We start from the raw sequence: 16,840 nt of genomic DNA on the forward strand, positions 1-16,840 counted from the left end.
ATCAACTTTCCTGCTCCTCTAATGCTGCCTGGCCTGCTGTGTTCCTCCGGCTCTTTAATTCCAGATTTTTTTTTACTGAATTCAAATTCCACAGTCCATCCTGGCGAAATTTGAATTCATGTCCCCAGAACATTAGTTGACTTTCTGGATTAACTGTCTAGCGACAATATTACTAGGCCATCGCCTCCCCTGCTGTATCCCATGGGTTTAATTTTTCTGAACAGTCTTCCGTGTAAGACCTTCTCAAATGTTTTACTAAAATCCGTGCAGACAACCCTCATAAATACTCTTTGCTACTTCCTCAAAAAACTAAAATAATACATGATCTTGCCTTAACAAAACTATATTCACTATCCCTGATTAACCCTTCCCTTTTCAAGTAACAGTTAATCCCATCTCTCAATATTGATTCTAGTAATTTGCCAACCACTGAAATCAAACCAACTGGTCTATACTTATTTGGTCTATCGCCCGTTCCCTTTTTGAATAATGTTATAGTGTTAATAGATCTCCTGCCCTCTGATTCCTTGCTTGTATATAATGAGAATTGGAAACCGGCCTTCAGAATATCCATTATTTCCTCCATGGTTTCCTTTAACACTTAGGATACAATTCTACCATCCCTGGTGATATATTCACCTTCAAGGAGGTCAATATTTCCCTTCTCATTATACTTTTTAAAACTAATATTTCATGTTCCTTTCCTTTATTAAAACAGAGATAAATGCTCATTTAAAACCCTGCCTTTCTACATCTGCTACGTCTATGCGCAAGTTACCGTACAAATCTCTGATCGACTCAACCCTTTTATTTTCTTAGTCATTTTCTTGTTCTTAACGTACTGATAAACACCTTAGGATTTTCCTTAATTTTTTTTGGTATCCTCTCTTTGCTTTCATAATTTCCTTTTTCACTTCACCCCATGCTTTCTAAATTCCTCTAAGCTTCCTAAAATATTACTTAAAATACTTCCTAATATATAAACACTCTTTTTCTGCTTTATCCTGCCCTGCATGCTTTTCAACAGCAGGGGGCTCTATATTTGGCAGTACCATGCCTTTTGTTTGTGGGGACATGTCTGCACTGTAGAATTTTGCTTTTGAATGCCTCATGTTGATTTGCTACTGACTTTAATCCAAGTAGCTGTAACCAATCCCACTTTTGCCAGATCATCTATCAGCTTTGCCTTCCCCCAATTTAGAACTTTTACTCCTGTTGTATCTTTGTTCCTTTCTATAATGATGCTCAACTTAACTGTATTATGATCACTATCTCTAAAATAGTTGTCTATTGCGACTTCATCCACCTGTCCAACTTCATTTCCTAGGACCAAGACTGGAATTCTATTCCCTCTATGGGCTCATTACATACTGGCTAAAAAAAAAGTTCTCTTGAATGCAGTTCAAGAATTTTTTGACCCCTGTGCCTTTCACTCTGTTTGTTTCCTAATTGATTTGAGTGGTTGCCCTCTTGTTTTTGCGCTTAGAAATTTACCTACATATTTGCTTCACTAATTCTCTCCCACTTTTTGGAGGTCTATAGTACACTCCTAGCAATGTGGCTGTCTCTTTTTTGTTTCTGGACTGAACCCGTATAATCTTGTTTGATGTTTCCTTCAGAATACCATCCCTCCTCACAGCTATGACATTCTTTAATCAATAATGCAACAACCCCACCTTTTTTTTATCCACTTTATCCTGCCTGAAAACACTATATCTAGAGGTATTGAGCTGTTATCCTTGCCCCTCTTTAAGCTAAATTTCTATTATAGCAATGATAGCACAGTGCCATGTGTCTATCTTTATCACCAGCTTTATTAATACAGCCGATTTTCTGTCCTGTGCATTTTTTTACTTCTGCTTCCTCTGTCTTTCAGAGTCATTCAATATGTTTCTACCTGCTGTTCCATGCTCTAAATTTTCTCTGAGGTTTCCATCCCCCTGTTAATCTGGTTTGGATCCTCCCCACAGAATGAGCAAATCTCCCTGCAAGGATATTTATCTTGGTCCTCGTTTAGTTGTCATCTGTCTGGCTTGAGTGTACAAGCCCCAGTTCTCCAAAACTGGCCCAACGTCCTTGATTTAAGGATAAGAATGATAAAGTGAAATTTAGAGAAATTTAGTTTATTAGAGAAGCCAAAATTAATTTCTAAATTAATGAATATATTTAACAAACCTTGTTGAAACTTTTTGAGAAAATGACTCAGGTAGTAGACATGACAATGTTTTTCGATGAAGTTTATATGGACATCTGAGGAAGGTTCTGAGGAAGGGTCACCGGACCCGAAACGTTAACTCTGTTTTCTCCTTCACAGATGCTGCCAGACCTGCTGAGCTTTTCCAGCAACTTTGTTTTTGTTCCTGATTTACAGCATCTGCAGTTCTTTCGGTTTTTATATGGACATCCTTAGGCATCGGTTAGCTCAGTTGGCTGGGTGGATAGTTTGCAACGCAGATTGACACTAACAGCACAGGTTCAATTCTTGTACTAGCTGACATCACCATAATGGTCCTGCCTGCTCAATCTCACCCCTCACCTAATGCATGATGACCTCAAGTTAAACTCACCATCAGTCATCTTTCTCTCTAATGAGAGAACAGCCCTATGGTTCTCTGGGACTATGGCAACTCCCCCAATGTGGACTTCCATAACACCATTTAATTAAGAGACTGTTAACTAAAAGTAAAGCTCATGTAATTATATCCTTATGTAAATGATTGAGCGGAAATGTACTGCTGAGGCTGTATAAGGCTCTGGTCAGATTGTATTTTTAATATTGTGAGCAGTTTTGTGCCCCGTATCTAAGGAAGGATATATTGGCCTTGGATGGGGTCATGGGGACGTTTACAAGAATGATCCCAGGGATGAAGGGCTTGTCATATAAGGAGCGGTTGAGGACTCTGGGTTTGTACTCAACGTTGTTTAGAAGGATGAGTGGGGATCTGATTGAAACTTGCAGGATACTGAGAAGCTGGAATAGAATGGATGTGGAGAAGATGTTTCCACCAGTAGGAGAGACTAGGACCTGGGGCCACAACCTCAGGGTGAAGAGATGACCCTTTAGAACTAAGATGAGGAGGAATTTCTTCAGCCGGAGCTTGGGGTGACTCTGTGGAATTCAACGCTGCAGAAGGTTGTGGAGGCCAAGCGATTTAGTGTATTTAATACAGAGGTAGATAGATTCTTGATTGGTAAAGGAATCACATGTCACATGGAGAAGGCAGGAGAACAGGGTTGAGAAACATATCAGCTATGTTCAAATGGCGGAGCAGACTCGATGGTCTGAATAGCTTAATTCTGCTCCTATTTTTTATAGACTTATGGTCTTATTGACCTGATTAGGAGGTTAGGTGCTAGAAGACAGAGTTGGAATAATGAGTCAATTTGGAAGGAAGGAGGTCCCTCATGAATTTGTGCTTAGGACCTTTACGTTTTCACTATGTTGGTTAATTAATTAGAGTAGCATGTATCCAAGGTTATCAATAACACAAACATTGTGGCATAGTAAATAGCGTAGATCGAAGTATAACGTTATGTGAGTGGACAAAACTGGGATTTTAACAGCGTAAGGTCATGCATTTTGGACCAAAAACAGATAGATTCAAAGAATGTCAAAATGATAAAAGGCTATAAATAGTGAAAGTATAAAGTGATTGAAGGGTCCTTGTGCACAAATCACTCAAATGGAATGTTAGTTTTTATATCTATGGCTAGATTATGAAAGGGCAGAAGGTTTGCTTCACCCGTCCAAAGTTCATTTAATACATTGTCAAAGTAACTTTTTTTTTCAGAAAATTTTTTTTTACTTAAAAAAATTAACATGAATTTTCTTTTGGAGGCCAAAACAATCCTAAAATATAGCACTGTCCTTTATAAAATCTGCTTTTTCTCATTATATTAACTCTTTTTATACATCATTTTCTTAGCACCATTATATTTCTCCCCATTCTGTTCCTTCTCTGAACAATTTATTACACACATCTTTGAGACAATTTTTGTTTCATCCAAAGGGTGTTGGTTATCTGGAACTCATTGCCAGAAAGGGCAGTAGAAGCAAAAATCCTCATTTCATTTAGAAGGTAGTGGATATGTGTTCACAGTGCCATAACAGAAGAATATGGACCATATGCTGGAAAGTGACATTTAGGTTAGATGGGTATTGTCAGCATCCTTGACAAGATGGGTCAAATAGCCATCTTCTGTGCTGAAAATTCCTATCATTCTGTAATTCTATAATAATCCTCGCTAGTAGCTCTGATACTTAAATTGGTTTTACTCTTAATTTGTGCTGAATTTATTTTAATAAACTGTCTATGAAATATAAACAAAATACTCTTATTTTCATCCCACATAATTTCTTTTAAATAGTTATTGCCATTATATTTCCTCATACAGCATTTCTTAATCTCTTGAAATCCAGGAGTTAAAAGATCACAGATTGTTTCAGCCCTCCTGCACCTTGGTACTATCACTATCTTTGTGACATCACGTTCACATGCAATCATTTGATCAGGTCTGGTGAAAATCTGTTCCAGTGTGAAATACAACTTATCTCACATTTAAAGTGCTACCATTTACTTTCCTGAAGTCAATTCCTTATTGTACTCTAAGATCATCTTGGAAGATTGGAACAATTCCAAACTTCTGGTCCCCACAACTAATCATTTCTTCTAACCACCACCTTATATCTTCCATCCTCACCCTTGATATCAAATACTAGGAGTCTGTTGTTTTTAAAAGTGAGATTATCTATTTTGGTGCCTCTGATTCCTCTAGTTCAGACCCCGATCTTTTCCCTAAGTTCGCATCTTAGTATAATCCATTGGTTTCCCCTCTCCTGCAATTCATCATTAAAACCATTCCATCACAAATTCTTTGGTACCCACCCTCTACTGCTCCAAATTAATCTTTTGCTTCATGCATACTGGTACCATTAATGTGTTTTTAGGCTTCAGCATTACTCCTACATCCTTCAAAACTACTGTTAGCAACTCTTCATCATAAAATCTATTCTGGTGTCCATCCACTCTAACCAACAATTCAGCTCCCCTCACTACCATCCCTTACTTTGCTCTCCAAACATGACATGCATTGCTGGATCACAAATATACTGCTATCGCTATTATGATTTAAGACCCTCCTCTGTAGGCATTAATGGGGATACCACATTAGAAGAAGGTAGAAGTCACATCCAGTATTATTATGATCACAGCTCCCCTGCTCCAATGCATGTGCCATCATCAAATACAACTTCTTCAAACATTTATTTTTCACAGACCACTTATCTCTTGGTCCTGTACATTGTCTCAAAAGCTGTACCTCCTTTGCCGAAATAGTCACCGCTGGTGTCCATCCTACACCCCTCTCATCATTAGTATGCCCTCTCTTTGTATTTCTTTAAGAAGAGTATACTCCACTGTATGACTTAAACAACAAAGAAACTTAAATTCTTATCTGTTCTTCTGCCATATATATAATATAAATTATAATATAAATCTGCTATCACACTCTCCAACTATCTGTCAAAGAATTGTAAATTCCTCCAGCTATGTCGTCAAATCTGAACCTATTGATGTCCAAAGATGTGCAGGTTAGATGGATTTGCCATGCTAAAATTTGCCCCATAGTTTCCAAGAATGTGCAGGTAAGGTGAGTTAGCCTTGGTTAAAAACCCTATATGGGGTTACAGGCATGGGTCGTGGTGGGATGGTCTTCAGAGAGTAGGACTCAGTGAGCTGATTGGCCTGTTTCTGTACACTTGGGATTCTATGATTCTATTCTCAGTAGTCTTGACTCTAACAAACTTCCTAGGTGCTACCTCAGGCTATGATCTAAAGTGTTGAACATTTCGTGAACTGCTTAACCCTAAGCTCAATGTCCTCCCTAGAACTGATTATTTTCCCTTTGGAATGTCATCTAATTGCAGCCATCTCTTCCCTTTCTGACACTGAAACAATTTTTGATCGCCTCAATGCATTTTTGCTCCTTGCTATCCCCCCGCCTCCAAACGCAATATACAATGCTGCAATGCATGTTCCCATGCAACAAAAGGCTAGAACTCTGCCCTTGACATTGCACTGCCCTCTAGCAAAGATGTTAATGTGCTCATCCTTGGCTCCAATCCTTCTAGGACCTTATCCTCCCCTATGATGGAAACGTCTATCTATTATATCCTCCACTGATTGTCACCGGCTTATACCTTTTGAAATCTTTATCTAGTCCTCCAACACCGACTGGACCTTCAACATCTATGATCCAAACCTCTACAATCTTCCCTTCTGTCGCAATACCTTTCATTTTGTTATCAAAATCCTTCTCAATATCATCTCTTCTGGCTGTATTTTAACCTTATTTTTCCCTGCTCCCTTATTACCATCTACTGTTTATCCACTATCTTGTAAACCTCTCTGAATATCTGTTTTTGAGTACTGCTGTAAAAATGCAAGTTATTTTTCTACACCACATACTGCACCAGTATTATTTTTTCAGAAGAGGCTTAGACACTTTAGAAACAGCTCCCTCAACAGCTCAGCCGGTGTATTCATTGAGTTTCTGAGCCAAAAGATCAGCAAGTTATATATTCAATTCCTCAACTGTGCTGAGTTAGCAGCTTTCAGCCAGGACATCAACCAGGGCAGCCTAAAAGCATCAACATTCCAGATTAGAGAAGGACAAAGCAGTCAGGAATCACATAACTTATAGTCATGATATCCATGCTATTTATATGTGACATGGATGTCAGGTGAGGACATGTTCAATATTAGCTGTACCCCATGTTGTCAAATAGCTTTCCAGCATCGACAGACTCAGATAAACACTGAAACAAAGGGCACTTAAGTGAGGTAATGCAGGGCAGCTCAAAACATTGTAACTGCGTTCCAATGAGAGTCAGTACATTCTTAGAGCTGTTGTCACCTCCCAGATCTTTGCTCTCCTCTCCAATTCCCTATCTAAGTGCCTCAGGTGTCTGAGGTTCTCAGGACCTCAGGTTTCTCCCGTCCACCTCATTAAACAGGCCCTAACCATAATTACAAATAACATTTTCTGTTTTTTGGTACATGATTCTTCATCGTATACCTTAACCCATCTGCACCCTTCAATGCAGTTGATCACATGCTCTACCTCCAACTCTTCTCTTCCACTGGCCAACTCAATGAAGCTATTCATGCTTGGTCCACTCTTACGTATACAATTATAGTATAACATCTCCAATGATGGCTTCTTTTTCTATCTCTGCACCATTATTCTGGTGCCTTCCAAGAATCCATCCATGACCTGTACTCATTTTAATGTAAATGCTGTATTATGCAGTCAGCTTCAACAAGTAGGCCAAACAGACCTAGTCGATCTCTTTTCTCTCAGCCCTACTATAGCTTCTGTGCTGTCAAACCACTTGTCTGATACCCAGTCATCTTTAATTTCCTCTTGCTAAATATGGCAAAGACAAAATCCTCCCCAGAAACTAAGTTGCCTTGCCATTTGTGACTGACTCTATGCCCTTGAACTGTGATTCTAGCCAGGTAGCCTTGCAATCATCAAGAAAAACTATTTCCATCTCCGTAATTTTGTTCATGTCTGTTATTTACTCCTAATGGTTTGTAAATAATATGAACAGGTAATAGTGATCATAATATAACTGAATTCAATATTGTGTTTTAAAGGTAGAAAAGTGAAGCAATTACTAAAGTTCTATGTTTAGGTAAGGCTGACTTCAGTAGGCTGAAACAGTTTACAGTAAACTGGGAAAATCTGTTCATTTGTAAATCAAGGGAAAATCAATGGGAAAAAGAAAGAAGAATTTAACATGACGCAGAATATGAGGGAGATGATGGCCTGGTGGAATTGACACAAGATGATTAATCTAGAAACCCAGGTTCTGGGGACTCGGGTTCAAATCCTGCCTGATGGAAAAGATTCCTGGTGCTTATGCATGTGTGTGTTTGTGGATAATGGAAATTTCTTTTCAGTTTAAAAAGAATCTGGAATTAACAGTCTAATGATGACCATGAAACTGTTGCAAATTTTCAGTAAAAACCCATTTGGTTCACTTTAGGGAAGGAAACTGCCATCCAGAACTGATCAGGCCTATCTATGACTCCAGACCCACAGCAATGTGGTTGACTCTTAACTGTCCTCTGGGCAATAAGTGTGAGTGACTCCCACATCCTGTGAATGAATAAAAACAAAGTAAAGTCCCCATATAAATGAAATTAAGAAAATGGCGAGCATGCTGAACAATTATTTTGTGTTAAGTTCTTGGAGCCGAAGAAAGGGAAAATAGCTTGGCATCTTGATAAACGTAATGGCAGCAGAACTCATCAAAATCAATGTATACAAAATAATTGAGTGAAAAAATAACAGCAGTCACAGATGACAAATTCCTAGAACCAGATTGTTTACATCCCAGGTTTTTAAAGGAAGTAGGAGAGAGCATTGGGGATACACTGACTGTAGTCTTCTGCACTCCTCTTGTTTCAGGACCCATTCCTTTATATTGGAAAATTACACATATCATTCTGCTATTCAAGAAAGGTGAGAGAGGGTAACCATGGCATTATAAGCCAAATAACAAACAACATTGTCATGAAATTATGAGATTCAGTAAATGAAACTTGGAAAGTTTTCAGCTGACTAGAGAAACAGGTATTTGTAAAGTAGTAGTCATGTCTGATGAGTCTGATTGATTGTTTTGACAAGGTGACTAAGATAGCAGATAGGAGAATGTTATTTATACAGACTTCCAATAGGAATTTGGTGACATGCCTTGTAATAGACAGTTAGCTGAAGTCGAAACTCATAGAATTGATGGTACGTTATTGACCTAGTTATGAAATTGGTTGAGAGGCAGGAAACAGAGGATAGAGAGTAGGAATAATGGGCTGTTAGACAAATTGACAGGATGTAGTTAATGGCATCACACATGGATCTGTATTGGGGACTCAATAATTTACCATATTTGTTAATGACATGGGTGACAAGATAGAAAGCCACATATCTAACTTTGCTGGTGACACAAAGACTGGCAGCTTTATAAGCAATGTGAAGAGAGACATAAAGTTACAAAGAGATGTTGATAGATGAAGTGAATTGGAAAAAAAGTGGTCAATGAATTTCAGCATTAGGCCAAGTGTGAGATCATCAAAAGATATATCAGAGTACTTTCCAAATAGTGTTAAGCTAGAAACAATGAAGATCCAAAGACTTTTAGTTGACCATGCAGATTATGAAAAATCATGGATAGGTTCAGAAAATAATCAAAGACGCTTTTGGAATACCGGCCTTTTCATCTAGAGGATTGAATACAAGGGAGCAAAAGCTATGTCATTGTTACAGGAAGCCCTAGCAAGATCACATCTGAAGTATTGTGTTCAATCTGTGCATCATTCCTTAGCAATGATATATTGACCTTGGTGCAGTGTGTATTTACCAGAGTGATGCCTCAATTCTGTGATTAATATATGAGGAATGATTACAGAACTAAAGTTGTATTCCTGGAATTCAGAGAGTAATTTTATTTAATTGAAGTTTTCAAGACATTAAGAAAAACAGATAGGATGGATACAGAACAATTATTTCCACCAGTTGTAGAGTCCAGGACTAGGGGATGTAGCCTAAAATTCGAGTCAGGATATTTTAGAATGAAATTAGGAAATACTTTTCCATGCTAGGAAAATTGTTAATTTTAAATCTAAGATTGATAAATCACAGAATTTTTATGGTGGAGAGGAAGATCATTCGGCCCATTGTGTCTGCAGCTGCTCTCCAATACTCATCTCCAATGAGTATTATGAGTTAGTGCCATTCTCCTACCCTTTCCCCATAACCACACACATTATTTTTATTCAAAATAATCATCTAATGCCCTCCTGACTGCTTCAACTTAACCTACCTCTACCATACTTATAGGCAGCGTATTCAAAACCCTAGCTATTCACCGTGTGAAAAAGTTGTTGTCACATTGCATTTGCTTCTTTTGCAAAATACTTTAAAGCTGTATCATTTTATTCTCAATACTTTTACAAGTGGGAACATTTTTTTCCTATGTATTCTATCCAGACCCCTCATGATTTTGAAACTTCTAACAAATCTCCTCTTAGTGTTCTCTTTTCCAAGTAAAACAGTCTTAACGTCTCTAAACAATCCTGATATCTGAAGTTTCTCATCTCTGGAACCAATCTCATAAACTTCTCCTGCATTCTCTCCAATGCATTCACATACTTCTTGAACTGTGATGCTCAGAACTGTATGGATATTCCAGATGAGGTCTAACCAGTGTCTTATACTGAGTTAGCATGGAAGTATTGAGCTATAGGGAGAGGCTGAATAGACTGTAGCTATCTGCTCTGGTGCGTCGGATGCTGAGGAGCAACCTTATAGAGGTTTATAAAATCATGAGGGGCATGGATAGGGTAAATAGACAGGTCTTTTCCCCAAAATGGGGAGTCCAAAACTAGAGAACATAGGTTTATGGTGAGAGGGGAAAGGTTTAAAAGGGACCTAAGGGGCAATTTTTTCACACAGAGGATGGCGCATGATGAATGAGTTGCCAGAGGAAGTGGTGGAGCATGGTACAATTACAACGTTTAAAAGGCATCTGGATGGGTATATGAATAGGAAGGGTTTAGAGGGATGTGGGCCAAATGCTGGCAAATGGGACCAGATAATTTAGGATATCTGGTCAGCACAGACAAGTTGGACTGAAGGTTTCCGTATGTGACTGTATAACTCTATTTTCTCCCTGCTCTTATATTCTATGCCCCTATTCATGAAGCCAAGAATACGATATGTTTTATTAACAGTTCTATCTACCTGTCTTGTCACCACTAATGAACACACATATACACCCATGTTTCTCTGCTTCTGCACACTCTTTAGAATAGTACCCTTTATTTTGTGTCTCTCCATGTTCTTTCTTACAAAGTGTCTCACCTCACGATTCTCCACATTGAACTTCATCTACCATGTAATCAACCTACTCCACAAATTTGTCAGTTTCTTTTTTATTTCCTATATTGTCCTCCTCACAATTTGCAATGCTTAAAAGTTTTGTTTCCGCTGCAAACTTTAAAATTGCTCTTATGTACCAAGGTAGAGATCGTAAATGTATATCAGGGAAAAAATAGGCCCCAATACTGATCTCTGGTCGAACTCCACTACAAGCCTTCCTCAGCCCAAAACTATCCATTGATTATTACTCTCTGTTTCCTGTAACTCAGCCAATTTTTTACACATGTTGCTACTATCCTTTTTGTTCAATGAGCTTTAACTTTCCTCATAAATCTATTGTTCAGATATTTCAAACACCTTTTTGGGACACCAATGCACCACGTCAACAGCATTATGTTCATCAACTTTCTCCATTACCTCTTCAAAGAACTCAAGCAAGTTGGTTAAACACGATATTCCCTAAAGGAATCCATGCTGGCTGTTCTTAATAAAATCATCTTTGTCCATATGGCTAATAATTCTATCTCGAATGATTGTTTCTAAAAGTTTCCCAAGCAATGAAGTTAAACTAACTGGTCTTTAATTGCTGGACTTGTCCTTACATCCTTTTTTTTTAAACAAGGACTTAAAGTGAAATCATTCCAGCCCCTGAAGAATGTGGACGTTGTGAGAAAGTTGGGAGAATTGGGTGAGACTGGCAGTGATGAACTTTCCCAAAGTAAAACATTCCACTTTCCAAACAAGGCCAGAGGCCTGTTTACATGCATCAACATGTATTAACATCTCACTATTATGTCATCTTGCTTCACAGATGTGCAGTTTCCCATTCTCACATGACCAGATAGAAGCTAGATGCCAGCAATTCCCGACATAAAAATCAGAGCAATCACCTGGCGATTCTAGTCTGCCACTTACTTCTCTGGCTCCCTATTGATCACCAACATTTTTTGGCACAATCCATTGGCAGTGACCACAATCACTTCCCTCCAAAAGGACCTCCAAGTTCCCATCAATGAAGCAGAGTGCCAGTTACCCTGTATATCAACATGTCCAGGGCAAATAAAACAAACAGTGCAGGGAAGCTGCAGATTGTCAGCGCTTGTCTGGCTACTTGGTTGGGCTTTAAAATGTTGCCAGTGCCAAGACTCCCAGCAGTAGTCATACATCAGCCTGCACATAATGGGAGAACAGGACCAGCAGGATGCCTCTGGGGCATGATGTATATTTGGCATGGAAATTCACTAGGGCTTGAGGAGAAGATACTCACCCAAAATGACACTTAGCCAATATCTGGTAAGATTCAGGCCTCCAAGCTGCACAGCTTTCTGTACATGCCAGCTAGTGGGCTCATGTACCTTGGAGGTCCAGCAGAAATATGATTAGAAGAAATGTTATTTGCAATTCTCCACTCCTCCGGCACCATTCCTGAAAGATTATAGCCAGTATCTCTGCAATTTCCTCTCCCATTTCCTTAAATATCTTTGGATGCTTCTCGGTGCTTTGTCAAGTTGACGTACTGACAACTTATCCAATAATCTCCTCCTTATCAATTTTGAACATTTTTACTGACAGAATTTCCTCTGCTGTGACCATGGCCTGGGCAGCATTTGTTTTCTCAATAAATACAGATGTAAAATATTCAATGAATACATCTGTCGTGTCACCTGCTTCCATATGTAAATCCCTTTTATGGCTCCAAATTGACTACTCTTCCTTTTACAACCCTGTTACTGTGTATCTGCCAATAGAAAACATTTGGACTCTGCTTTATGTTGGCTGCAAATCCTTTTTCACAATGCATCTTTGCTTCTCTCATTTGCTTTTTCATCTTCCTTCTGAAGCTTCTGTATTCAGCTTGGTCCTCAATTGTATTTTCTGCCTGACACCTGTTAAAAAAAACTTTGTTTTATCTTAATTTATATCTCCTATTTTCACCCAGGGAGCTCTGGATTTGTTTGCCTTACTTTGCCTTCAACAGGGATATACCTTGACTTTGTGCAAACCATCTTCCCTTTGAAGGTATCCCATTGTTCAGCTACAGATTTTCTTTTCAACCTTTGGTTCCAGTCTTTTCAACCCAGCTCAGTTCTCAACCCCTTTGAAGTTTTCCCCAGTTAATTATTCTTACTCTGTGTTGCTTATTCTCCTTTCCATCATCATCCGAAACTTTGTGATACAATGACCACTGTCACTTCAGATTTCCCCCATTGACACTTTAATTGGTTCACCTAATTCCCAGGAACTGGGTCAAGGTGTGCCTCCTCTCTCATACATACTGCTTTAGGAAATTCTCCTGAATGCAGTTGAGGAATGTCTGCCCTGTTTACTCTTTACACTACCAGAATCCTAGTCTACATTGCAGTCTATTGATCTAGAATATTTGTATCTCTGTAATTTCCTTGTAGATTTGCTCATCTACGTCCTACCCACAGGCTTATGGCTTATTGTTCTTTAGCTCTAGCAAAGTCCATTCTGTCCTTGAACCCTTTGGCACATTGTCTTTCTTCAGCACTTCAATGCCATCACCTCTCTCCTTTTCTTCCTTTCCTAACTTTCCAATATCTTGCATAGGAATATTTAACACCCAGTTCTGCTCGTCCTTGATCCAGATTTCTATTATAACCATAACATCATAATTCCACATGGCAATCTGTGCTTGTAATTCATCAGTCCTAATTACCATTCTCCATACACTCAAGTATAAGCACTGTAACCCCGCTTTAGAATGCTTTAATTTCTCCCATATTCTAAATTCACCTATTAACCAACTATTCTCCATTCTAAATGTTTGTCCCAGTATTTTGCACATCCTACCATTGTAGATTTTAGTGTATCCGCCAAGCTGGGGGTGTTTGATAGCAGACATTTCATCCCCTTACTGGGTGACATCCTCAGTGCTGTGGAGCCTTCTGTGAAGCACTGCAGAAGTGGGCCATGCCTTCAGATCATCATGGCAGGCTGCAGGAAGTGTTTATAGATGCATTGTTGATGTTGCATGTTCCATGTGTAGTGATGTGAGCACTAGCATTGGACATTCATTAATTTGTCAGATGCACAATCGGTGAGATTTTAGCCAGACAGAGGGAGCAACGGAGCCAGCAGCTCTGGAAACTGGTTATGTTAGCCCTGAAAGCTGAAAATAATTTTAAAGACTCCTTGCAGCTTTTGTTTTGTTACTTTGCAGTAATGTGGCACTGCAAACCTGTGTTCCTGCACATGTGTGGGCACTGCACCTCACACTAAACACAGCCGTTACTTTACACCTTCCCCAGCAGCACTAGCAAAATGCTCCTCAGTACCTGCTCTATCCAGGTGCAGCTTGTCTGGCTTGTACGAATGCCATCTCCCCTAGAGTCAGTCCCAGGAATCTGAATCCCTCCCTCCTGTACCATCTTTCCAGTCACACATTCATCTGTCTTATTTTTCTATTTTTGTACTCACCTGCATGTGGTGTTGGGGATTATCAAGGGTTAACTCCTTTTGATGTCCTGCTTGTTAATTTTCTTCCAGACGCCCTAAACTTTGACTGCAAAATCCTCCTTCCTACCTCTGTTGTTGGTACCAGCATTTACCATGACGTCTGGCTGATCACCTGCACTCAGAAGAATGGTCTGTACTAGAGAGGGTACATACCATCTTGGAGTCACATCTGTGCTCTAAAAACCTATCTGTTATCTCAATTAACAAATCGCCTATCATTACTGGTCTTCTGCTCTTCGTTACCCCTTCTTTACAGCTGAACCACCTGCAGTGACACAGGCTTGCCTCCTGCTACACTTCGCTGAGAAATCGTTGCTCTCACCAGAATCCAAAACAAAAAAACCAATTAGCAAGAAAAAAATTGTCTCAGGGCATCTTTGACTATCTGCCAGGTTATAGAATCATAGAATCCTTATAGTGTGGAAGCAGGCCATTTGGCTCATCAGGCCCACAGCGACCCTCTGAAGAGTATCCCACCTAGACCCATCCCACCCACCCTATCCCGGTAACCCTGCATTTCTTTGGACTGTGGGAGGAAACTGGAGCACCCAGAGGAAACTCATGCAGACACAGGGAGAATGTGCAAACTCTACATACAGATAGTCACCCAAGTTTTTTTGACTGTCTGACAGTCACCCATGCTATATCTTCCTTCATACCTATCCTATGGTGTGACCACCTCTCTAAATGTGCTATCCACAGGGCTCTTTACTTTGAGGTTGCCCTGCAGCGACTCCTGCCACTGCTCAATCTCTGAAACTGGAACAAAAACAGAAGTTGCTGGAAGTTCTGCAGGTCTGGCAGCACCTGTGAAGAAAAAATCAGAGTTAACATTTCAGGTCCGGTGATCCTTCCTCAGAACTGAAACTTGGAGCTGAGGTTTCTGCAGCCTGTATAACCATTTCCTGTATATGTGCTCACCTAGATTATGTGAATTTTTTGTGGCTCCCTACACATCACATCTTGGGTATTCTCAGTGGCTGAGCTGTTCTGTCTTACCTTAAGCCTACATTTGGACTATTTACTATGACTGGAGATTAGAAAGTAGAATTGCTCACCCTTGCTCACCAATCACTCCATGTCCTGGGCCTATAAATTGGATACTAAAGGGTGTAAAGACTGAATCATCTTACTTTCTGTATTTTTGATAGTGGACTAAGATGGGGAAAAGACTGTTTTAAAACAGAGAACCGTGGAAGGAATTGCTACACTTTTAAAACAAATTACTGAAACTTGTTGTATGTGATGTTTACACTGCTGCTTTGTTCAAGTAGTGGGGGAAGATGTTTGTAGACAGAATGATACTGGGGTGTGTGCAGAGTGAGATTTGGCCAGCAAACAGTAGCTGATTAGTTTGTGCAGTTATGATCAGTCGTGAATGCCAAAGATCTTCAGCAAGGCTACAACTGTCTGGTTCCTGATAGCTGAATAGCTTTTGGCGTGAACAATATAGAGAGAAGCCTTTGGACTGGAGAAGTAGAGGCTGTGTGTGTATCTCTCTGCAGTTAAAATAACCTGAAGCCTGAAGAAAACCAGTCATTTGCTCTTATTAGTTGTTGTTAGTTGTTTCCTTTCACTAGTTATGGTGGTCCTGCAGAAAGGAGTTTGAAGAACAGAAAGTCCTAGCAAGCAACAAGTAACATCTCAAAAAAAAAATGGTCTGGTGTTATTGAACCATGTTTCCCAGTTATTTTCCCCCCTTCCATGAAACCAATGTCTTTTGTGTTTGTCTGTGTGTTTGTGTCTGTATGTATAAGTGTTTATGGGATTTTAAAAAGGTGTCAGAGTTTTAACTTGTTACAGCCATATGTTGATTGTCTGAAGCTATTTAGTTATAATTAGAGTTTACTTATAATAATAGTAATTCTTCTCAAATTCAGTAACTGGTCAGTTCTTTTTCGCTCTGTTAACTTGATTTCAATAGGCAGGTAAATCAGAGACTTTGCATGCTTTGATTAAATAATTAACTTCTGTGGTGACCATGGGAGTGGTGGGTCTTGATAATCAGAGCACTTTCCCAAATGAGTCATAACATGAGATTGGGGCTCATGACTGGATTATTTTGAAACAGCAACAACAAGGATTTGGGTGTGGTATCTGTAAGTGAAAACGGGAGAGAAAACATTAGCTTTACTGCAAATACAGAAAAAGGATGGCACTGGAAATTGCAAAGAATTTCCTGCAGGTTGTCCCTAATGGTCTTAAGTGAATTTCTGAAAGTCAGGTTACTTGAATATTGGCTTTGCCTGCTAAAGCTAAGAAGGCAAATATATTTGAAGTATTAGCACAGCATTTGGGTTTAGTCAAAATACAAGAGAGACCAGGTACTCTGAGTAGTGAAAAGTTGGAGTCAGTTGATAATCCGTTACAGTTAAAGCAGATTGAGCATGAAGAAAAAAATGAAAACGTTTTA

At 39.3% G+C, this 16,840-nt stretch overlaps 1 long non-coding RNA gene across 1 annotated transcript in view; it reads right to left on the reverse strand.

The window, feature by feature from the left end:
• Positions 1 to 15,228, reverse strand: part of LOC125483031 — a 72,755-nt gene extending 57,527 nt beyond the window's left edge. Inside the window, exon 1 of the long non-coding RNA XR_007262025.1 lies at positions 15,087 to 15,228. This is a non-coding gene — a long non-coding RNA (uncharacterized LOC125483031). The remainder of the gene's footprint in view (positions 1 to 15,086) is intronic.
• Positions 15,229 to 16,840: the final 1,612 nt, after the last annotated feature.

Source organism: Rhincodon typus, chromosome 4 (assembly GCF_021869965.1).
Source record: "Rhincodon typus isolate 14 chromosome 4, sRhiTyp1.1, whole genome shotgun sequence".
Classification (NCBI taxonomy): Eukaryota; Metazoa; Chordata; class Chondrichthyes; order Orectolobiformes; family Rhincodontidae; genus Rhincodon; species Rhincodon typus.